Source organism: Heptranchias perlo, unplaced genomic scaffold, assembly GCF_035084215.1.
Source record: "Heptranchias perlo isolate sHepPer1 unplaced genomic scaffold, sHepPer1.hap1 HAP1_SCAFFOLD_47, whole genome shotgun sequence".
Taxonomy (NCBI): Eukaryota; Metazoa; Chordata; class Chondrichthyes; order Hexanchiformes; family Hexanchidae; genus Heptranchias; species Heptranchias perlo.
This window is the reverse complement of record NW_027139484.1, coordinates 9,516,027-9,538,967: the sequence shown is the minus strand read 5'-3', so window position 1 is coordinate 9,538,967 and position 22,941 is coordinate 9,516,027. Positions and strand designations below refer to the sequence as shown.

Genomic DNA, 22,941 nt, shown 5'->3' with positions numbered 1-22,941 from the left:
CATATTGGTCTCACTGTTCATAATCAATGCTGCTCTCACTGTTTGTCATGCATGGTGCTCTCACTTTTTTAAATGCATGGTGCTCTCACTGATAACAATGCATGGTGCTCTCACTTTTATAATGCATGGTGCTCTCACTTTTATCATGCATGTTGCTCTCTTAAAATCTATCGATCTCAGCTTTGAATATAACTCAACGACTGAGCATCCACAGCCCTCTGGGTTGTAGAGAATTCCAAAGATTCACAATCCTTCGAGTGAAGAAATGTTTCCTCATGTTGGTCCTAAATGGCCGACCCCTCATCTTGAGAGTATGAGCTCTCGTTCTTGACTCTCCCGCCAGGGGAATCAGACTCTCAGCATCCACACTGCCAAGCCGTCTAAGAATTTTATACATTTCAATGCGATCAACTCTCATTCTTCTAAACTCCAACCAATATTGGCCAATTTTGCACAATATTTCCTCATACTACAATTGCAGCAAGACCTCCTCACTCTTATATTCCAACACCCTTCCAAAAAAGGCTAACATATCATTTCCCTTCCTCACTCTCATTCGACCCTTGGCAAATCAGTATTTCCAGCATGTTTTTCCTCTTTTCCTTCGATAGGGAAAATAAATGAAGGTTGATAACATTTTACTGCAATTACACTCGATTCTGTCTTGGAAACAATTTCCAACTTAACTGCATCAAATTCGATTGTGAACTTAACAGTTTCTGATGGAAATAAACTAATAAGAACACTTAATTGCGATGGCCGGGAATCGAACCCGGGTCAACTGCTTGGAAGGCAGCTATGCTCACCACTATACCACCATCGCTGAAAATAACCAACATTAAAATAGTTCCCAAACATCAGATCCTGAACAGACACTGCAGGCTGTTGGATTTTGTTCTTCATTTTCACTGGTTTCTGACGGATCCTTTCTCGCTCTGTTGCAGTTCCTGTTTCCGCCCAGTAGATTTCACCAACCCCCAATCAATGGAAATTCCACACCAGCCAGTAATTCTTCACCTGATATCGGACTGAAGAGACAGTCGATACCTGCAATACTTGACCAGCTGGAAATACATTTTACCACAGCTCACATCAGCCATTGAGTAAAGTTAAATAATTCCATTAAATCATTACAGAGACCTGACTACCAACTGGGCAGGAATGGCAGCTTAATATTCAAGTCCATAAGAACTTTAAAAAGGACAGGGAAATAGGGAAAGGAGGAGGAGCAGCAATATTACTAAAGGTCAATATTACAGCAGTTCAAAGATAGAATATCAGTGAGGGTGAGCGGGCAGTGTAAACACTCTGAGAGAGACACATCACAAGTGCCCCCACTGTACTCCTCCAGAAGGTATAAGAAGGGCGAGTGCGGGAGGATTTCTTCATTCTTTGTGAAAGTGTTTGTGAGATTGTGGAAATGTCTGGAAGAGGAAAAACCGGCGGTAAAGCTCGGTCCAAGGCCAAGTCTCGCTCCTCCCGGGGCGGACTGCAGTTCCCTGTTACCCGTGTTCACAGGCTCCTGCGAAAGGGGAACTATGCTGAACGTGTGGGTGCCGGAGCCCCGGTCTATCTGGCTGCTGTGCATCAAGTATCTGACGGCTGAAATCCTCGAGCTGCCCGGCAAAGCGGCCCTGGACAAACAAGAAGACCCGCATCATCCCCAGACACCTGTGCAGCTGGCCATCCGCAACGACGAGGAGCTCAACAAGCTGCTGGGACGGGTGACCATCGCTCAGGGTGTTGTCTGATATCCAGGCCGTGCTGATGCCGAAGAAAACCAGCATTGTGAGCTCCAAGAGCAAGTAAACCGGCCAAGGCTTAATCTGATAACCCAAAGGACAGGACCAACCTTATTGAAATCTTTGAAGAAGGAACAGAAAGTGTAGACAAGTTTAATGCAGTAGATGTGATATATTTGGGTTTTCCGAAGGCCTTCTATAATGTACCACATTGTAGATTCATGGCTAAGTTCAGAGCACGTGGAGTCAGGTCAGGTGGCAGAATGAACAGTAAGTTGGGTACAAAATTGAAAGCCGAGAATAGAGGTTAAGGGTCGCTACTCAGAGTGGCAAAACGTGGGAAGTGGAGTTCCAGGTGATGGGACCACTGTTCTTCACAATTTACATTAACGATTTGGATTCGGGAATCGGAAGTACAATTCCAAAATTTGTGCACGACACCAAATTGGGGGATTTAGTTAATACAAAATGCAAGAGGACATTAATAAACTTGCAGAATGAAGAATCAGGAGGTCACACACTGCTTGGATAATAAGAGTCTAAACGGGATAGAGGAGCAAAGGGATCTCGTGGGACAGATACACAAATTACTAAAAGTAACGACCCAGGTTAATCAGGTCATAAAAAGACAAATCAAACACTAGGATTCATTTCTAGAGGGATAGAGTTGAAAAGCAAAGAAGTTATGTTAAACTTGTATAGAACCTTGTTTAGACCAGACTTGGAATACTGCGAACAGGTCTCGTCTCCATATTATAGACATAGGGGCACTGGAGAAGGTTCAAACAAGATTCACAAGGATGATACCAGAAATGAGAGGATATTCTTATCAGGAAAGACTGAACAGACTGGGTCTCGTTTCAGAAGAAAAGAGAAGGCTGAGGGTTGATCTGATCGAAATTTTTAAGATAATGATAGGGTTTGTTAGGATAGATGCAGAGAAAATGTTTCCACTTGTGGGGAGTCCAAAACTTCAGGTAATAAATATAAAATAGTCGCTAATAAATCAAATAGGGAATTCAGGAGAAATTGCTTCACCCAGAGAGTGGATAGAATGTGGAACTTTCAACTACAAGGAGTAGCTGAGACAAATAACATCGGGGCATTTCAGGGGAAGATAGATCAGCACATGAGGGAGAAAGGTATAGAAGGATATGCCGATAGGGTTCGATGAAGTAAGGAAGGAGGAGGCTCATGAGCAGCATAAACACCGGCATAGATTAGTTGGGCCGAATGGCCTGTTTCTGTGCTGTAGTTTCAATGTAACTCGGTGTAAAGGCTCTTTTCAGAGCCACCCTCTGTATCTGTGAAAGGCCTGGTTACTGTCTGAAGGGAGACGCTGATATGCTACCAGTGTGGCTTTGAGCTGCTTTTTTCTCGTTGTGGACGAGATGAGGTATTAATGGGACTGGAGTCGGGGCAGTGACTACAGTCCGGTACTTTAAACGGTGACTTATAGACCCCAGCCCACACATCACCAGATTTCTTGTATTTATTTAAACTACTTGCCATGCTGGGCTCGTAATGAATCACCAGAACTGCTCGATTAACCTTTCTACATCTGTGGAATTCAGCGCTTCGCTCCGTTTCTGTTCTATTTGTTGGATTATTTACATAACGCATCAAACTCACTGGGGAATCACTGAAATGTAACTCTGTACAGAAACAAATAACAGTGAATTGCCTGGTGCCCAGGAGATCAGGAACATGACTCGCCTTTCGTCCTGTTAACGAGTAAACCGTGTTTAGAGTCCACCGACCCGCTTTGGTTCCATATGGGGGATTAAACAGAGAAATCGGGAGGGGAGGAGACAGTCAGAGTGACAGAGCGGAGAGCGGCCTCTGATCTTCCAGCTCCACCTCCAGTTCTCTCCATCCGACAGTTTCAAACCGTTTATCGATAATAGAACCGAACCTCAGCGCTCCGCACAAACCCTGACAGACCCGGGCTTCATATTCAAGGATTCCCAAAACCCGAAGCTTTCAAATAAGCCCCGTTACAATGAGAAATCGTTAATATTCCTGCCTAAATACAGTCCATTCAATAACAAGTCAACTCGGCTCCTCCATTTCAGTCTGTTTCCCTGTTCTATCTCCCCACACATCCCCTCCCAGACGGGTTCAGCGTTTTACAAACACCTTATTCCAGCTTATTTGGAGAATCTCATGTGTTGGGGTTTGAGTTATGACGCGGAGTTTCTCCGCCAGTGTTACCGTCTCACAGAGACTCTCGCCCTGAATCTGTGAAAAGATTATGACCATGAACTGGGACTGGAGCCGAAACATCCCCAGTTACAGTGAGGCCCGGCCCGGCCATCGCATTCTCTCTATTTTATATCAGACAGTATCCCACTTTCATTTCCAGCAATAGAGCGAGAGATAGACAGTATCAGTCTTACACTCCCGATCTGTGTCCAAATCACGCTCAATAGCAGTATCCGCCTTCATGTACAGCACCAGAGAGAGAGAGGGAGGCAGACATGGTGAGAGAGACAGAGAGAGCGGTGAGTCACAGTGACAGACAGACGTTAACAGTATTAGTTCCAGACTGACCGGTAAAGTTGCTGTTTTATCGAGAAAGATCGCGTTGGAGAGACAAAAAATGCAATCTCATCTCTCACTGATATTGTACAAGGGTCAGAAACACTATTAATCCCACACTCAGCGACAGTACAGAGAGGGACAGAAACAATGGGTCACATTTAACCCTCTAATGCCTGTTGTACTATCTGCAGTTTTACAGCTCAGGGCTGTTCGATATTACTCTCAGTGACCTACAGTTTCACTCCGGTTACATTAATCTGCGACTGTTGCTGCCTGATATTAACCCTACACGGTCCCAGCAAATACACCGACTCCCACTTTCCTCCCATGTTTCTCCAGGATTGTTTTGAGAAATCCTCTCTCAGTCACACATTATAGGGGCCATTAATGAAGAGAATCCATTGGCTGATTTCACAGCCGCACACTTTATCTCTGAAAGGCTCTTTACCATCAAAAGACCCCGAGAGAAACAGCAGGGATGGAAACATCTAGTTTAATAGTTGGAGATTGTAAAGTCAGTCTGGATTCCAGCGTTAGGCACTGATGGAATCCCATCTGTTTCCCATTCTGCTGCCTGTTCCTGCACTGCCTGTGGACCCCATTCCCTCTGACCTTTCCCCCAGTCCCACTTCCTTTGCTCAGACTCGGAAAAATTCCAATTGGGGAAAGTTTCCATCGATTTTTGGATTGGGAATTGTGGGCGCCATTCCCTCAGTGAGCGGAAGAAGATGGTTTAAAACAGCCGGGAATGGAGAGATCACGGCCCCCGGGGGAAGGGAGCAAAGAGCAGCCTCGTTACAGCAGATCATCGCTTCGGGACCGTGTCCGCAGATGGGCTCAGACATCGGCATTGAGTCCGGGGGAAGGTCAGGGGGAGTCCGGGGGCTGTTTGTAAGAGGCGGAGTGGATCAGGAACTGGTCCCGGAACATGGAGTGAGAGGGGGGAAGGGAGAGGTCATTCTCGGACTGTGTGTGGACAGGGTGTGTCCAGGGGAAGGGAGAGAGAATGGGAAGAACCTGCTATTAAAATCATTGCTGCTTTCTCTCCCCAAACCAGTAGTGAATGGTCCTGGTTTAGTTCCAGCCTCACCCTGTTTATTGTTATTGGACAGTGAAGAGTGGAAACAGAGCCGGACAGTAAGGATGTGGGGAGTTATACAAAGAGCATCTATTGCAGGCATCAGGTGAGAAGTGTCAAGGACACATTTTAAACTGCGGCTGTTTGGTTTCGGTTGAACGGTTAGTCCCATGGGAGAGGGGATTAGAAACCTGACCTGTACAAAGGTCCCTGCCCCATCGGGTCGTCCCATTCATGGATCGGTGCAGGGGTTGGGCCGTGTCTGGATGTTATTAAATTGTTGTAAAACAGCCCAACACACCTGGTATGCAGAAGCGGAGTGCTGCAGTACTGCAGTGGAGTCAGACACTGACACTGTTTGTATCACTGGATTTCATTTGTGGATATTCAAAATGATCATTAACAGAGATATTAAACTGATCACTTCTGTCTTTTCTACCTCACCTGTTCCTGAGTAACAAGAGATCATTTTCTTTCTCCAGGCAAACCCTTGAACGATCCAGAATAAATGTGATGCTTCCTCCACCCGAGGCAGAAGGAACAGTACAGCCAGCTCCTTCTCACACACAGTAAGTATATTATCACTCACAGAGCACAGAGACACAGACAGGTCATCAGTTCCACAGTCTCAGACAGCAGGAGTAGTCAGTCCCACAATGATCACAATTTCCAGAGACACATTTTCAACCCAACAGTCAAGCAGAGTAGGTGAGGCAGACACTGTTCCATTTCCCCCTAACTCAGTCCCGCTGACAGGTAGATACAAAAATCCCAGTCCAAAATCACACTCTCAGAGTGAAAGGCACAGTGTCAATCTCACAATAGAGCAACATTAGCTACGAATTAAATACCAGATAGAAATCACACATGGTACCCGATTCAAAGGTACAGAATGAATCCCAATAATGTACCCCGAGATTCAAATTGAATACTAGCCCAGAACTCTCACACACATGACTTTAATCCATGGAATATCCATTCGAAAAGTGTATCATATGATACAAATTGCACACAAGTCCAAAACTCAGGCAGAGTATCAGAGTGAGAAATATTGAAAGATAGTAAACCTGAGAGACAAATTAGACACCTGTTCAGAATGAACTCGTAGAATGAGATTTAAAGATAGAGTATCAATTCTATTCGTGCAGACTGAGATACACATTACATACCAGTCCAAAAATCTCATACAATATTAGACTGAAAGATACGGTATCAATTCCATTTCTACAGACTGATCTACACATTACATACCAATTCAAAAATGTCACCTTATCAGTTTTAAAGATACATTATCATCCACAACAGTACTCACAGAGATACAGATTTAATAGTACTCCAAAAAGCACACAAATAATCTGGTTAAAACCTCCAGCATCAAATCCGAAAGTATGTCCATATTTACCAATTAAACAAGGAGTAAAACTATTTAAACATTGAGATATAAAAGCTGCAATATTGAACACCATAATTTAATCTGAGAGAATAATTACGTACAGATACAGAATGAATCTCACATTCAGAGACAGTACCAGAGACACACAGACACAGAATGACTCCAACTCTCACAGATGCAGAACGAATCCCAAACTCACATACAGTACAAGAGACTGACAGACACACAGTTAATCCCACACTCACACACAGTGCCAGAGACTGACAGGTACAGTATGAATCCCACACTAACATGCAGTATGAGTAACTGCATATATAGGATGAATTCAACTCCCACATACAGTACTGGAGACTGTATATACAGAATGAATCCCACAATCACATGCAGTATGAGTAACTGCATATATAGGATGAATTCAACTCCCACATACAGTACTTGAGACTGTATATACAGAATGAGTCCCACAGTCACATGGAGTACCAGAGACTGACAGATACCGAAAGAATCCCACACTAACACACAGTTTTATATAAAGAATTAATCACAAACTCTCACACACACTGCTGACAAGATACAGAATCAATTCCAAACTCACACACAGTATCAGAGAGTGACAGATACAGATGAATCCCACACTCACACACAGTACCAGAGACTGACAGATACAGAATGAATCCCACACTCACACACAGTACCAGAGACTGACAGATACAGAATGAATCCCACACTCACACACAGTACCAGAGACTGACAGATACAGAATGAATCCCACACTCACACACAGTACCAGAGACTGACAGATACAGAATGAATCCCACACTCACACACAGTACCAGAGACTGACAGATACAGAATGAATCCCACACTCACACACAGTACCAGAGACTGACAGATGCAGAATGAATCCCACACTCACACACAGTACCAGAGACAGACAGATACAGAATGAATCCCACACTCACACACAGTACCAGAGACTGACAGATACAGAATGAATCCCACACTCACACACAGTACCAGAGACAGACAGATACAGAATGAATCCCACACTCACACACAGTACCAGAGACTGTCGCAGCATGAAATGGTCCTTATCAAAGTCACAAATGATACCCTATGTGACTACCACCATGATAAACTATCCCTCCTCATCCTTCTCAAATACAATATCTCACCGTGCTGTTATGCTGTTAGACGAGTTTCCTCTCTCTGCTCTTATTTGGAATGTGTTGCTTTTCCATCTGATAACACTTGGTATCATCGTATTATGTTAGTCCACAAGAGGAGATCATTCGGCCCATCGTGGCTGTGCCGGGTCAAACACACGTATTCGTTCAAGATTCGTTCAGAGATAGATTGAGTGCTTTGTTATCAGAAAATTGCCTGAACCCCCACAGTCTACAGCTTTCCTCCTCGCTATCAACCACACGGCCTATTTTTGTGTCACCCGCAAATGTCTTTATCATGCCTCCGACGTTTAAGTCCAAATCGTTCATGTATACCACAAAAATCAAAGGACCAAGTACCGAGCCCTGCGGCACCCCACTGGAAACAGCCTTCCATCCGCAAAAACACCCGTCGGCCATTAACTTCCTGCCACTGAGCCAATTTTGGATCCAACAAGCCGCATTCCCTTGTATCCCATGGGCCTTTACTTTTTTGACCAATCTGCCATGTGGGAACTTTTCAAAAGGCTTGCTAAAATCCACGTAGACTGCATCAATTGCGCGACCCTCATTGATCCTGCTCGTCACCTCCTCGAAAAATTGAATCAGGTTAGTCAGACACGACCTCCCCTTGACAAATCCATGTTGACTGCCCTTGATTCATCCGTGACTTTCGAAGTGACAGTTGATCCGATCCCTCAGAATTGATTGCAATAATTCGAAATTGAGTCTTTCTCCTGCTTGCTGTCATGACAGATCAGGCGGTGAACAATACTCAGGCCCGGCCAGCTCAGTCGGACAGAACACGAAGCTCTTAATCGTGGGTTCGAGCCCCACGTTAGGCGAGTGCCATTTTAAACTTTTATGATGCTTTCACTGGCCAACAGTGCAGAAATGATGCAGAATAAAACATGAAATCGGTCGTCAGGATGGCCGAGCGGTCTAAGGCGCTGCGTTCAGGTCGCAGTCTCTTCTGGAGGCGTGGGTTCGAATCCCACTTCTGACATTTGTTATCTTTACTGTTACGTGGAAATATTTTATTTGTGGATTGGGCTGCAGCTGATTTTACTGCCAAGTCGATTTGCTCCTCCCATAAAAGCAACTGGCTTTGTCATGGATATGTGACTTGAGAAGTTTCGAACGGTGAAATGGTTGACATATTAATGACCTGGACAAAGAAATAGAGCCGCAGTGGAAACATTTAAAACGCTGATCAATAGAGTCCAGGAGAAATATATCCCACTAAAAAGTAAGAACAAACTAGCCAGAAATGACACACCAGGGATGAATAAAGAAATAAGGGCAAAATTGAAACGAAAGTAAAAGGCCCACACTGGACAATAAAGGAGAGGGGGAATGTGAAAAGACTGGGAAAGAAGTCTAAAGAACTATTAGAAAGGCAAAAAGGAATATCAAAAAAAGCAAAGTATTCTGGACACATCAACAGCCAAAGAAAGTTTAGGATAGGAATCGGGTCACTAAGGGATACACACGACAAACTCACAGGCAATGACAGCGAAATGGCAGAAATATTAAATAATCACTTTTCTTCAGTATTTACCAGGGAGACCAGCATTGAGTGCATGACAGTGGAAGAAGAGATCAAAAAAATATAAAGACATTTAAGATCGAAAGGGGGGGGGAGATAATTGATAATCTCATCAAAATGAGAGGGGAAATTTCATGTTAGGTGCCTCACCAGAGTTTCAAACCGCTCACCCACGCTAATTTCCGTATTACTGTTCAGATTCATTTCACAGGGACACGATTACTGTGCACCATTTAGAGAGGCTCAGTGAAAGGCGGAAATTGATCTATTAATGGAATCATGGAATAGGACAGCGCCATTCGAATGCCATTCGTCCCATCGTGCCTGTGCCAGCTCTCTGAAAGAGCTGTCCAGTTAGTCCCACTCGCCTGCTGTTTCCCCATAGCCCTGAAAATGTTTCCATCCAAGCGTTTATCCAATTCCCTTTTGAAAACTGTGAGTTAAAAAAACAATATTGAAAGGGGTGCTGGGGCCTGTGCAGCGTCGATGTAGAGTGTGTGATGATTGAAGTTATCAAGATGTTTCTTTACACATGGTATGTTGTGCAATCATCCTGAAATATCTTCAATATCCAACACAAATTGAATTGCAAACCTGACGGACCAACACTGGAAAACAAGTCACGAGTGAACGCAAATCATCTGGGACCCGTTTTCAGCCTCACGGCACTTTAAGTAAAGTGAAATAACTTTGCATTGAAAAGATTTGGAACTTGCATCTGTGCCTTTATCTGTTCCATTTCTTAAAGTTGCTGGTGTCTGATGATGTACACGCCGCTGCTCCCTCTATTGAACAAGAAAGGAGATGTTTGACGATGACGGGACCTGTTGGTTATGAGCTCATCCTTTACATTGAGTGGGTTCGCGTCTTTTGAACGGCGTCAACTTTAGCCCAGTGGTGAACTTCACAACAAACAAGTTCATCACCGTCTCACCGTGGGCGCTGACTGACATGTTTATTGTTATTTCTTTCAGACCTAAATAAATAGTAACCGTGATTTTAAATTTGCACTAAGTGATTTTTAGGTAGTCGCCTTTAAATGTTTCAAAAGCGACTCCTAATTTATGATCGTCCGCCATTTCTCCAGCCGTTTTGAAAACAAAACATGTCTCTGCTTTTCGCGTCTTTTTTGGAAAGGGAAAAAAATATATTTACCGTGACCTCTGAAGGATGTACAAGTACATTTCAGAAAGCTGAAGCAAGTTCACCGAGCTTAAATCGTCTGACCACGTTAAAGGCGCTATATACATATATATAAATATGTATATATATGTAATATATGCAAGTCGTTGCTGTCTGTTTCTGTGGCTGTCTTTTTTCTGTGTGTGTCCATCTGCAGGTCAATTTTGAATCAATACCAGTGTTCGTGTCAGTTTGTTGCATGAAATAAATGAGAGTATCAGGCGCTCCCCTCCCTGCCATTGGGTCGGTACTGAGTCAGGGTTTAGACCAAACTTCTGTTTTTTTTTGTGAAAAAGCAATTAAAACCTTCATTCGGGAATTATCCAGTCTCATGTGAGCGGTGAAAGAAACAGTGACCCCGATGTGATGTGAACACGCAGCCTTTTAATCCGGAGTCAGACCTTTGCACCACGCGCTCTGAAGACAGGATCCTGGATGTTATCATTTATATGAATGTTTCTCAAACACCGTTTCATTTCTCCCACCTTGGTTGAATCGATGGGGCTTATCAAATCTCCGCCAGATCCCACCGGGAATGAGACAGTATTGGAAGCAGCCTTCACCCCCACGATCACGCTGGCTTTCATCGCCTGCTCTCAGCGGACTGCATGAACAGGGCTGGGAGATATGGACTTTGTTCATATTATTCAGCAATGTGAATCGTTAAATATTTACTAATTTTTAATGGAAACAAGGTTTTAAAATGTTTCCGCCTGGTTTCGAACCAGGGACTTTTCGCATGTAAGGCGAACGTGATAACCACTACACTACGGAAACCTGATGCTGCAAACTCCGTGTTAGGGATATAACCCCTCAGCCAAACTAATTTCCGTATTACTGTCCAGGAGCTCATTTCACAGGGAGACATTTACTGCGCTGTATTTCGGAAGGCTGCAGAGAAGGATCGGTGGAGATGGTCAGGCAGGGAATCTCAGAGCATCGCGCCCACACAAACATTTCACTGTTTTTTATCATGTGCCTGATATCCGACCGCAGTGTAAATTATGGCGAATCAGGCATGCTCAGATGACATTGTTCACAGAGTGTTTTCTTGCAGCCAAATCACACATTAGAAAACGTGAAATGAGATGAAGAGATCGGAGCCATTTAAAGTGCTCCCAGTTACTGCAGATCAGGAATTGAAACATGGAACCGGCTTCAGGGCGATCAGAATGAGGCAATGAATCCAAAAGTGGGAAGAAAAAAAGCGCAATTTTCGTCCCTGGGTGGGCTCGAAGCACCAACCTTTAGGTTAACAGCCGAACGCGCTAACCGATTGCGCCACAGAAACCGCCCGGTGCTTTTTCTTGCAAGATACACTAAAGCAGCGTGTCACCTAGCCAAAGTTACATGTTGCAGCCACAGAAATGCAATTGTCCACTATCAGTCTTACTTTTCCAGAAATAAAGGATGGGACATTGTTTATGGAAACGGTCTGGTCTCGCTCACAGCATCGATATCACCGCGAACCAGCTCTCCTGCAACCGGCGCGCCCACCGGTGCTTTGTCTGTTATTGAGTCGGACTGTGGGAGAACCTTCACCACACGGACTCCAGCGATTCGAGAAGGCGGCTCACCACCACCTTCTCAAGGGCAATCAGGGATGGGCAATAAATGCCGGCCTCGCCAGTGACGCCCACAACCCATGAACGAATGAAGAAAAAGTATTCTCAGCGTCCTGACGCTGTTATCAGGTTTTGATGCCTGATCTGTAGTAACTGGGAGCGCTTTAAATGGCTCCAACCTCTTAATTTCACCCACAACATCAGAGTAACTGTTCCAGGGGGACATGCCGACTCAACTGCGTCTTGGCCGCCTGTCTGCTCAGTCCTTTATTCGTCTCCAATTCCGTTTCCCAAAGCGTATCTACAGATACACAAAGCTCTTTGTCATTTCGGTTCCTTTCGATTTGTCCAGCTCCCGATTGGCAATAATTTGCAAACCTGGTTGCAGCCCTCCGCCTTCCATCGTGTCCAGGGATGGGTTATGTGGAGAGACTGGAGAAGCTGGGATTGTTCTCCTTCGAGCAAAAAAAAAGGTTAAGGGGAGATTTAATAGAGGTGTTCAAAATTATGAGGGAATTTTGATAGAATGGATGGGGAGAAGCTATTTCCATTGGCAGGAGGGTCGATAACCAGAGGACACAACCTGCATTTATATAGCACCTTTAATGCAGTAAAACCTCACAAAGTGCTTCACAGGAAGAGTTTTTGAACAAAACTTGACACTAAGCCACATAAGGAGATATTGGGACAGGTGACCAAAAGCTTAGTCGAAGAGGTCGGTTTTAAGGTATGTGTTAAAGGAGAGAGAGGCGGAGAGGTTTAAGGATGGAATTCCAGAGCTGAGGGCCGAGGCAGCTGAAGACACAGCCGAAAATGGTGGAGCGATTAAAATCGGGGATGCGCAAGAGGCCAGAATTGGAGGAGCACAGAGATTTTTTTTATTCGTTCATGGGATGTGGGCGTCGCTGGCGAGGCCGGCATTTATTGCCCATCCCTAATTGCCCTTGAGAAGGTGGTGGTGAGCCGCCTTCTTCAAACGCTGCAGTCCGTGTGGTGAAGGTTCTCCCACAGTGCCGTTAGGAAGGGAGTTCCAGGATTTTGACCCAGCGACGATGAAGGAACGGCGATATATTTCCAAGTCTGGATGGTGTGTGACTTGGAGTGGAACGTGGAGGTGGTGTTGTTCCCATGTGCCTGCTGCCCTTGTCCTTCTAGGTGGTAGAGGTCGCGTGTTTGGGAGGTGCTGTCGAAGAAGCCTTGGCGAGTTGCTGCAGCTGCAGTGCATCCTGTGGATGGTACACACTGCAGCCACAGTGCGCCGGTGGTGAAGGGAATGAATGTTCAGGGTGGTGGATGGGGTGCCAATCAAGCGGGCTGCTTTGTCCTGGATGGTGTCGAGCTTCTTGCGTGTTGTTGGAGCTGCACTCATCCAGGCAAGTGGAGATTATTCCATCACACTCCTGACTTGTGCCTTGTAGATGGTGGAAAGGCTTTGGGGAGTTAAGAGGTGAGTCACTCGCCGCAGAATACCCAGCCTCTGACCTGCTCTTGTAGCCACATGATCTGTGATGGTTGTCGGGCTGGAGAAGGTTACAGAGATAGGGAGGGGGCGTTTGCCATGGTGGGATTTGAAAGCAAGAATGAGAATTTTTAAATCGAGGCTTTCCCGGACAGGTGGTTTGACTGGAGCGTCACAACGTCCCCTCTCGTGTTTACTGCCACAAACGTAAATTGGGACAGGGCTTGGGCGGATTTTTCTGTGTCTCACCCGGGGCCGCTGAGTCTCCTGCAGTCCCCCCGATCACCAACTCACCCAGTTTGTAAATTTAAACCGGAACAAATGCCTCGCAAAGAGCAAGAGATGAAGGCAAGGCTGGAGCCTCTGACAAAAAAAATTCTTGCCCACCAGCGAGGTTTGTGTACCTGAATCGTTAACTCTTCTTTTAAAGTTTTGACATTCATTGGACGCCACGCAGCACCTACAGACTTGTCTCTTGCACTCACAGTGAAGCGGAGGGCCGTTTTCACTCGCACGCCAGCAATTGTGATATCAAGAAACAGGTGGCGGAGAAATTCTCCATTTCAGCGAAAATGGAGCGCTGGGGACCGTAAAAGTGCAGCGTAAAAGTTGAAACTCGCACCCACGATCATGAGGTGAATGCCTCTCCCGACTGAGCTGGCCAAACCTGAGGAAACTGCAACTTCCTTGTCTGTTGTTGCAGCGAGCCGGCTGTTGGCTCCGCTCCAAGGGTTCAGTACAAACCATGAAACAGGTTCTCCTGAATTCCATGGTGTAGAAGGCAATCGAGTAACAAGTCGAGCAATGTATTCTGCTCAATCATTGATCATTCCATTCAGATCTTCTGCTTTTGCGCTGCACTTCCCCCAAACATTGCAATTAATTTTGCTCAGTATTTGTTTCGCTTGTTTAATATTTTGTTCGCCGGCTTTGCCAGATTAACATTTCATTTCAATTATCAATGACAGGGAGCAATGAACATCACTTGTAAAATTCCCTCGGGCCCATCAATGTGTCAGAATCAAGCACCCGGGCGTTCAAGCACCAACCAACTGAACGAAGACGGTTCACTCACTTGTCCCAACACCTGCTGTGCCTTAACTTGCTCACCGCTACCAGTAGTTTATTTTTAAATGACGCTTCCCTCCCTGACACCGCAGAACTTGTGACCAAAGTTCCGTTTATTGTTAAAAAGCATTAATTCCGAAATTATCCAGGCTTACATGCATGGTAATGTTAATAGTGACTTCCACGTGATTTGACACCGCATATTCTTATTGATTTGGAATCAGATGCGCTGCTATTGCGCTATGAGTTCGATTGAGAGCATAGATTATGCATGTATATAGAATTATTATATACTTAAATATATATGTTTGCTGCAATGTTCCTTGGTTGTTGGGAATAGTTCATTGCACAAAAATAATTCAAGTCTGTGAGACACTGAATGTTTTTTTTTATCACCATTAATACGTTCTGTTGCACACTGAAGAAAATGCTAACTTGTTTGCCATGTGACAATTAAAACGTTAATAAATCTTTGTGCTTTGCATGTCATGAACTTTTATCTCTTCCCATTTTACAAACTGTATTTTAGGAGTCTGCTTAAAAATGTTTAGTGCTTATTATACCAGGAATCTGGTGCAGCCGCTCTTAAATTTAAAAAGGTTTGTAGCCCCTTTCACGCATGAAGAAGCTCGTCTCTGGAGGTTTATGGGGAGCAAGTCCCAACAACATGCTTCCCTCCGAGGTCAAATCGGGAACATTCTGCGTGTAACTGGTGAACATGATAACCGCTTCACTACGGAAACGACAAACTTTTCGGTCTCAGGTCTGAAGGTAGTGTCTCGGGAAAACATGAACTGCTGACTCTCTTTACACTGACTCTTTTCACGAACATTTCATCGATCGAAACCATACAAGTCACAGGGAAAAAATGTCAAAGTCATTAAACTCCCGAATTAGCCCCAAAATCTATCAATCTCTGTTTTGAAATTTTCAATTGACCCCCAGCCTCAACAGCTTTTTAGGGGAGAGAGTTCCAGATTTCCACTCCCCTTTATGTGAAGAAGTGCTTCCTGACATCACCCCTGAATGGCCCAGCTCGAATTTGAAGGTTATGCCCCCTTGTTCTGGACTCTCCCCACCAGAGGAAATAGTCTCTATCTGCCCTGGCAAATCCTTTAATCATCTTAAACAACTCAATTAATCTTCTATACTCAAGGGAATGAAAGTCTCGTCCATGCAACCTGTCCTCATAATTGCTGATCAAGGATAGCCACCAAAAAGGGTTTTACGATGGCTGGATCTTAAGTGCATTGCTCGTTGTTATTGGTCTCGTTGGTCTCGGGGTATGATTCTCGTTTAGGGGTTTTTAGTCCAAATATGCGAGAGGTCCCGGATTGAAATCCCGGACGAGCCCTTATTTCACTTTTGATCTTGAACTTCCAAAGACAGAAAAGTACCCAAATCAGCCCACATGAGTGGAACAATTCCTATGTTTCATACTATTACCAACACAACTGCCCAACTTGGTTCTGATGAGAGGTTATTGACCTGAAACATTAACTCTGTTTCTCTCTGCACAGATGTTGCCTGACCCGCTGAGGGTTTCCATCATTTTCTCTGTTATCAGAGTATCACTTCCCTCATCACCTAACTACACTCCTCCACTAGATGTCGCCTTGTGGTACAAACAGGCTCCTTCCGCACAGCCAGGTGTTCTGCTTTAGGCATTAATTATAACTATAACTTTTGAACTTGTGAGTTAAAACATATGGCCTTGCCCATTGACCAGTGAGCAGAATGGTGTTTATCTCTCACCAGTGCAGCCCTTTCCCGCTGCGTCAGCTTGGAATGATACGGAGCAATCGTACAGATGTCACACCTCTCCTGCTTCCCTGTGAAGCTGTTAAGACGAATAGCACACAATGCTGTCTGACACACAAACACACCAGCTGTGAATGATTTAAAGGCCTTGTTATGATCGTCAGAGAATTGTTTATATCAAAAGGATAATTAAACTTATGAGTATTATGATATCAGCTCCGATCGAAGAGTTGCTGGACTTCAGAATCTACTAGTCTCTATATTAAACATATGCATGCATATAAAATGAAGCAAATCTGTCTTATGATTGTAGTTTCATTCTCCCAACAGAGATTTATACTTCCTTACTTAAGAGGCAAAAGGTAAAGGTTAATATTAATTCAATATAAAGACTAACTCTTTCCTTACAATACAGATACCCCAAACTAATATAACACCTCAAACTGATAGAGCTTCTCAAATTAAAACAATACCTCAAACTAATACGGTACCTCAAGCTAATACAATACCTGAAACGGATAGAGAACCTGAAACTAATATAATACCTCAAGCTAATACATCATCTCAAACTAATAAAGTACCTCAAACTAATACAGTACCTCAATCAAATACAACACCTTAAACTAATACATTACCTCAAACCGATACAGAACCTGAAACATAAATTAATACCTCAAACTAATACAGTATCTCAAAGCAATAAAGTACCTCAAACAAATACAACAGCTTAATCCAATACAGCACCTCAAACTGATGCAGAATCTGAAATTAATATTTTTTTTTATTCGTTAATGGGATGTGGGTGTCGCTGGCGAGGCCGGTATTTATTGCCCATCCCTAATTACCCTGGAGAAGGTGGTGGTGAGCCGCCTTGTTGAACCGCTGCAATCCGTGTGACGAAGGCTCTCCCGCAGTGCTAATAAGTAACAGACAAAGCAGCGATTAGCGCGCCGGTTGCAGGAGAGCTGGTTGGCGGTGATATCGATGCTGTGAGCGAGATCAGACCGTTTCCATGTTTCCACAAACAATGTTCCTTCCTTTATTTCTGGAAAAGTAACACTGATAATGGACAACTACATTTCTGTGGCTGCAACATGAAACTTTGGCCAGGTGACACGCTGCTTTCGTGTATCTTGCAAGAAACCACACCGGTTGGTCTCTGTGCCGCAATCGGTTAGCGCGTTCGGCTGTTAACCGTAAAGGCTGATGTTTCGAGCAAGAAAACACTCAATGAACAATATCATCTGAGCATGCCATTCGCAATAGTTTAAACTGCGGTCGGATAACAGGTACATGAAAAAAACAGTGAAATGTTTGTGTGGGCGCGATGCTCTGGGATTCCCTGCCTGACCATCACCACCGATCCTTCTCTGCAGCCTTCCTAAATACAGCGCAGTAAATGTATCCCTGTGAAATGAGCTCCTGGACAGTAATACGGAAATTAGTTTGGCTGAGGGGTTATATCCATATCACAGAGCTTGAAGCATCAGTTTTCCGTAGTATAGTGGTTATCACGTTTGCCGAGCAGGCGAAAGGTCCCCCGTTCGGAACTGGGCGGGAGCATTTTGTAAACCTTGTCCCCATTAAAAATGATTAAATATTTAACGATTCACATTGATGAATGATGTGAACAAAGTCCATATCTCCCAGCCCTGTTCATGCAGTCCGCTGGGAGCAGGCGATGAATGCCAGCGTGATATTCGGGGTGAAGGCTGCTTTCAAGACTGTCTCACACCCGGTGGGATCTGGCGGAGATTTGATAAGCCCTATCTATTGAACCAATATATGAAACGGTGTTTGAGAAACATTCAAAAAATATAATAACATCCAGGATCCTGTCTTCAGAGTGCGAGGCGCAAAGGTCTGACTCCAGATCAAAAGGCTGCGTGTTCAAATCACATCGGGGTCACTGTTTCTTTCACCGCTCACATGAGACTGGATAATTCCCGAATGAATGTTTTAATTGCTTTTTCACACAAAACGAAACAGATGTTTGGTCTAAACCCTGACTCAGTACCTACCCAGTGGCAGGGAGGGGAGCGCCTGATAACCTCATTTATTTCATGCAACAAACTGACACGAACACTGGTATTGATTCAAAATCGACCTGCAGATGGACACACACAGAAAAAAGACAACCACAGAAACAGACAGCAACTATTTGCACACACACATATATATATATATATATCGCCTTTAACGTGGTCAGACGATTTAAGCTCGGTGAACTTGCTTCAGCTTTCTGAAATGCACTCGTCCATCCTTCAGAGGTCACGGGAAATATATTTTTTGCCTTTCGAAAAAAGATTCGAAAGGTAAAGACATGTTTTGTTTTCAACACGGCTGGTGAAATGTCCGGACTATCATAAATTAGGGGTCACCTTTGAAAAATTTAAAGGAGACTACTTCAAAATCACTTAGTGCAAAATTAAAATCACGGTCACTATTTATATAGGACTGAAAGAAATAACAATAAACGTGTCAGTCAGCGCCCGCGGTGAGACGGTGATGAACTTGTTTGCTGCGAAGTTCACCGCTGGGCTAAAGCTGACGCCGTTCAAAAGACGCGAACCGACTCAATGTAAAGGATAAGCTCATAACCAACAGGTCCCGTCAACGTCAAACACCTCCTTTCTTGTTCAATAGAGCGAGCAGAGGCGTGTACATCATCAGACACCAGCAACTTTAAGAAATGGAACAGATAAAGGCACAGATGCAAGTTCCAAATCTTTTCAATGCAAAGTTATTTCACTTTACTTAAAGTGCGGTGAGGCTGAAAACGGGTCCCAGATGATTTGCGTTCACTCGTGATTTGTTTTCCAGTGGTTGTCCGTCAGGTTTGCAATTCAATTTGTATTGGATGTTGAAGATATTTCAGGATGATTGCACAACATACCATGTGTAAAGCAACCATCTTGATAACTTCAATCATCACACACTCTACATCGACGCTGCAGAGGCCCCAGCACCCCTTTCAATATTGTTTTTCTTAACTCACTGTTTTCAAAGGGGAATTGGATAAACGCTTGGATGGAAACATTTTCAGGGCTATGGGGAAACAGCAGGCGAGTGGGACTAACTGGACAGCACTTTCAGAGACCTGGCACAGGCACGATGGGCCGAATGGCATTAGAATGGCGCTGTCCTATTCTATGATTCTATTAATAGATCAATTTCCGCCTTTCACTGAGCCTCTCTAAATGGTGCGCAGTAATCGTGTCCCTGTGAAACAAGCTCCTGAACAGTAATACGGAAATTAGCGTGACTGAACGGTTTGAAACTCTGGTTCGGCTCCGAACAGGAAATTTCCTCTCGAGCTTTGATTAGTTTATGAATTATCTCCCCCATTTCGATCTTAAATGTCATTATATATTTTTTGATCTCTTCTTCTCCTGTCATGCCCACAATATTAGTCTCCCTGGTAAATACTGAAGAAAAGTGATTATTTCATATTTCTGCCATTTCGCTGTCATTGCCAGTGAGTTTGTCGTGTGTATCCCTTAGTGGCCCTATTCCAATCCTAAATTTTCTTTGGCTGTTGATGTGTCTAGAATACTTTGCTTTTTTGATATTTCTTTTTGCCTTTCTAATAGTTCTTTGGACTTCTTTCCCAGTCTTTTCACATTCCCCTCTCTCCTTTATTGTCTCGTGTGGGCCTTTTTCTTTCGTTTCAATTTTGTCCTTATTTCTTGATTCAACCCTGGTGTGACATTTCTGGCTATTTTTTTCTTGCTCTGTCGTGGGATATATTTCTCCTGGACTCTATTGATCAGCGTTTTTATTGCTTCCCACTGCTGTTCTATTTCTTTCTCCAGGTCATTAATATGTCAACCATTTCACCATTTAAAACTTCTCAAGACACATATGCATGACAAAGCCAATTGCTTTTGTGGGAGGAGCAAATCAACTTGGCAGAAACATCAGCTGCAGCCCAATCCACAAATAAAATATTTCCACGTCTTGGTAAAAATATGGAATGTCAGAAGTGGGATTGGAACCCACGCCTCCAGAAGAGACTGCGACCTGAACGCAGCGCCGTCGGCCGCTCGGCCATTCTGACGACCGATACCATGCTTTATTCTGCATTATTTCTGCACTGTTGGCCTGTGAAAGCAGCATGAAAGTTTAAAATGGCCCTCGCCTAACATTGGGCTCGAACCCACGATCCTGAGATTAAAAGTCTCATGTTCTACCGACTGAGCTCGCCGGGCCTGAGCACTGATAACCGCCTTATCTGTTCTTGCAGCAAGCAGGAGAAAGACTCCATGTCAAATGAGGGACAGGATAAACTGTCACTTCGAAAGGCACGGACCAATCAAGGGCAATCAGCATGGATTTGTTCAGGGGAGGTCGTGTCTCACGAACCTGATTGAATTTTTCGAGAAGGTGACAAAGAGGATCGATGAGGGTAGCGCAATTGATGTAGTCTACATGGATTGTCGCAAGGCTTTTGAAAAATTCCCACATGGCAGATTGGTCGAAAAAGTAAAGGCCCATAGGATTCAAGGGAATGTGGCTTATTGGATCCAAAATTAGCTCAGTGGTCGAAAGCAAAGGGTAATGGTCAATGGGTGTTTTTGCGGCTGGAAGGCTGTTGCCAGTGTTTTGCCGCAGGGCTCGGTACTTGGTCCTTTGCTTTTTGTGGTTTACATTAACGATTTGGACTTAAGCGTAGGGGGCATGATTGAGAAATTTGCGGGTGACACAAAAGTAGGCCGTGTGGTTGATAGCGAGGAGGAAAGCTGTAGACTGTGGGGGTTCAGGCAATGTTCTGATAAAAAAAACCACTCAATCTGTCTCTGAACGAATTTTGAACGAATACGTGTGTTTTACCCGGCACAGGGACGAGGGGCCGAATGATCTCCTCCAGCGGACTAACATAATACAATGATACTAAGTGTTGTCAGACGGAAAAGCAACACATTCCAAATAAGAGCAGAGAGAGGAATCTAGTCTAACAGCGTAACAGCACGGTGAGATATTGTATTTGAGAAGGATGAGGAGGGATAGTTTATCATGGTGGTAGTCCCATAGGGTATAATTTGTGACTTTGATAAGGACCATTTCATGCTGCGACAGGGGTGGAAACCAAAATGGAGAGATTCAGCCCGGGCGCGGCCCCATCGTGCGCGGTGAGACGGAGGGGGGCGGGTGGAAGCAGCATAAAAGTTTAAAACGGTACTCGCCCAACGTGGGGCTCAAACCCACTACCATGCGAGTTTTTAAAGATAAGGGGGAGCAGCCACTGTCTGTGTCTCTTGCTGCAATGGAAACAACACATTCCAAGTACGAGCAGAGAGAGCACACCATTCAGCTGTCCATTGTGTTACCTACCATATCATCGGTTTCTGTAGTGTAGTGGTTATCACGTTTGTTTTACATGCGAAAGGTCCCCGGTTCGATCCCGAGCGGAAACATTCTGTTGGAACTTGGTCTCCACAAACAGACAGATCGATTTTCTTCTCCTGCCAAAAAGGGACACAGTGGCTGCTCCCTTATTCTTTGTCAGCTGCATCTTTTACTTCATTGAACAGATAATTTTGAATGAGAGAAAACTGATCCACAGTGACGCTCTATTCAAGTTTTATCCCCTTTTAATCTGGAAGGATATATTGGCTTTGGACAGAGTGGCTTTTGAAAGGAGTTAGTCGGGTGGGATCGACAAAACTTTTCCGCTGGTGGGTGACAAGGGAACCGAACCAACCATCTCCCAAGCTCTCCCGAATTCTCCGGTTCAATGGGAAACCGGCCAACAAAAGCCCTTTCATTGACCGTGGAGGTTCAGACAATTTTCTGTTAACAAAGCGCTCAATCCATGTCTCTTGTCTATTTACCGATGTTTCCGGATGCTGTCTGCATCTCTGCCCTGTGTTTATCTCACTATGTGTCCACCTGCAGGGTGGTTTTTGAACTAAGATGTGTGTTTGTCTTCTGTTCTTTACATTAAATAAATGAGGTCATCAGGTGCTTCCCTCCCTGACACTGGGGAACCAGAGGCAGACTTCAGAGCAGGGTTCTGTTCATTGTGAAGACGCAAAGAAAATTTGAATTGCAGAATTGTTCAAACCGGCTCTCAGTGAAAAAACTGTGACCCTGACGTGATTTGAACACATAACTTTCTTATCTGGAGTCAGACGCTCCACCGTTGCGCCACGAGGCCTGGGTGTTTCATTGGGTGTTTGTTTCTATCAATGTTTATCAAGCACCGCTTTAGAGCTCCGAGATTGGAGGAATGGGTTGGCTTTCAAATCCCCGCCCACTCCCACCGGATGTCAGGCAGCATCGGAAGTATCCTTCACCTGTCAGCAGCAGCATGGCGCTCGCTTCCATCGCCTGCTGTCATCGGACTGCAGCAAATCCAATTACATTCATCCTGCGCCCAGAATTATCACATCACAGGAAAAGGATGTGGGAAACTGCTCAAGATACATAAC

At 44.5% G+C, this 22,941-nt stretch overlaps 6 non-coding genes across 6 annotated transcripts; 2 read left to right on the top strand and 4 right to left on the bottom strand.

Annotated features, from left to right (window-relative positions):
* Positions 1 to 751: 751 nt before the first annotated feature.
* Positions 752 to 823, bottom strand: trnag-ucc (transfer RNA glycine (anticodon UCC)). The gene has a single exon. It is a non-coding gene; the product is annotated as a tRNA-Gly (tRNA).
* Positions 824 to 8,846: 8,023 nt separating this feature from the next.
* On the top strand, positions 8,847 to 8,929 carry trnal-cag (transfer RNA leucine (anticodon CAG)). The gene has a single exon. It is a non-coding gene; the product is annotated as a tRNA-Leu (tRNA).
* Positions 8,930 to 11,358: 2,429 nt separating this feature from the next.
* Positions 11,359 to 11,431, bottom strand: trnav-uac (transfer RNA valine (anticodon UAC)). Its single transcript has one exon. It is a non-coding gene; the product is annotated as a tRNA-Val (tRNA).
* Positions 11,432 to 11,871: 440 nt separating this feature from the next.
* Positions 11,872 to 11,945, bottom strand: trnan-guu (transfer RNA asparagine (anticodon GUU)). Its single transcript has one exon. It is a non-coding gene; the product is annotated as a tRNA-Asn (tRNA).
* An 8,539-nt stretch (positions 11,946 to 20,484) lies between these two features.
* trnal-cag (transfer RNA leucine (anticodon CAG)) lies at positions 20,485 to 20,567 on the bottom strand. The gene has a single exon. It is a non-coding gene; the product is annotated as a tRNA-Leu (tRNA).
* A 1,284-nt stretch (positions 20,568 to 21,851) lies between these two features.
* trnav-uac (transfer RNA valine (anticodon UAC)) lies at positions 21,852 to 21,924 on the top strand. The gene has a single exon. It is a non-coding gene; the product is annotated as a tRNA-Val (tRNA).
* The last annotated feature ends 1,017 nt before the right edge of the window (positions 21,925 to 22,941 follow it).